Source organism: Alligator sinensis, unplaced genomic scaffold (assembly GCF_000455745.1).
Source record: "Alligator sinensis unplaced genomic scaffold, ASM45574v1 scaffold107_3, whole genome shotgun sequence".
In the NCBI taxonomy this organism is placed as follows: Eukaryota; Metazoa; Chordata; order Crocodylia; family Alligatoridae; genus Alligator; species Alligator sinensis.
This window is the reverse complement of record NW_005842578.1, coordinates 522,795-524,410: the sequence shown is the minus strand read 5'-3', so window position 1 is coordinate 524,410 and position 1,616 is coordinate 522,795. Positions and strand designations below refer to the sequence as shown.

General features: G+C 63.0%; 1 protein-coding gene across 1 annotated transcript in view; it reads left to right on the top strand.

The window, feature by feature from the left end:
- CALM3 (calmodulin 3) overlaps positions 1 to 1,616 on the top strand; it is a 9,269-nt gene that overhangs the window by 2,730 nt on the left and 4,923 nt on the right. The gene's annotated exons all lie outside the window — the stretch shown is intronic.

The following is a 1,616-nucleotide window of genomic DNA, read 5'->3' as shown; positions in this document are numbered from 1 at the left end:
CACCCACCCACTCACCCATGCATGCACTCACACACACATCCCACCCCCCCACACCCATGCATGCACACCCCTACCTGCCCACACACCCATGTATGCACACGCATGCCCACGTGCACATCATCATACATTTCCCTATACCAATCCGCATGCTAATGGCCCAGATCCCATTGGCGGATCCATCTGCAAATGAAATTGCCCCCCAAGGCAGGCGGTATGCAAACAGACTGATTTGCATATGCAAATCCCTCCTCCGCCCGATCCGACGCCATATCCCAGTTCAGGATCCACTGCCGCGGGCCCAGCCATTGGACCCCCTGCTCCTAGACACAAACCAATCAGAAGGTTGGCGCCACTCCAACTCATTACCATATGCAAAGCCACATCCTTCCATAGGCTAATCAGCAGATTTCCATATGCAAATCATGGCCAATCCACACATCCGGCTCCCAACCCTAACGAGTTTTCCACCAGTTATAGCTCCTGCGGCCTCACCCGCAGCCGGCTCATGCTTATATTTAATTAAACTTGCTCCCCTCCTTTGCATGTCAGCCTAATTAATATTCAGCCTAATTAATATTCAGGGATTCTGAACGGTTCTTGCTGTTCTTGCTATAGGCTGAAACTCTCCTCAGGCCGCGTGACCTAGCGGGTGGGGAGGGAGCCTGGAGCCGGACTCCTGGGCTCTCTGTTTGCCCGGGGGGCCAGTATTTGTGTGGGGGGCAGGGCATGGACCCCCCCCTCCCCCCCAGACCGGGGGCCATTCACCCCGATCCGGAGGGGACAGACAGGGTTTATCCCGGGGCAGCCTCCTCCAGGGGCGTCATGACACGGCCAGGCCACGGGGGCAGCTCCCAGCCTATCCCGGGATACGGCTGCGTCTGTCCAGGGTTAAACCGGGTTAAATGGGGGCAGGCTCCTAAACCCCCCAGCGCGGCCCCGGGACAGTGTCCCCCAGTGGTCAGAGCGGCGGGGGAGGGGCTCCCTTGGCCTCCCTGGGGGCCTCTTGCCTCCCCGCTGCCGCTGCCTCAGTTTCCCTCTTTGTGGGGTGGGGGCTTTTATGCGGGTTTTTAAGGGGGGGGGTTGCCCCCCCTTTTCAGTGTCAATAAAAGGGCAATGGAGACCAGCCTGGCTCGTGTGTCGTCAGTGGGGGCCGGGGGGGCAGGCCCGCAGGGATCCCCGGGGGGCTCACCGCTGCCACCAGCACTATCATGGCTGGGGGGGGCTGTTGCCATGGGGACCGGTCACCATGCCACAGAGGTTGCCGTGGCGACCCTCTGCCCCATAGGGACCAGCACCCCAGGGGATGCAGAGCCTCCATTGCCGCGGCGACCTCCAGGTTCTCTGCCCCCCCCAGGGTGAGGCGGAGCTGGGGGGCTGCGCTAGCGCCCTCTGCTGGCTGGGGTGGGGGTGGCCCCGCTGTTGCCCCCCCAGGTGCTGCTGCCAGGTGAGAGGTGCCCCCCCGGGAGACCCCAGCCCAGCTTGGCAGGGTTCGGGGCCTACTGGTTAGAGCAGGCACCGGGGGCCTGGGTTCCCCTCCAGTACCCCCACCCGCTGGGGAGGAACTGCCCCCTGCTGGCGGAGGGGGGGGGCAGTAATGGGGGCCCAGGCAGGATGGG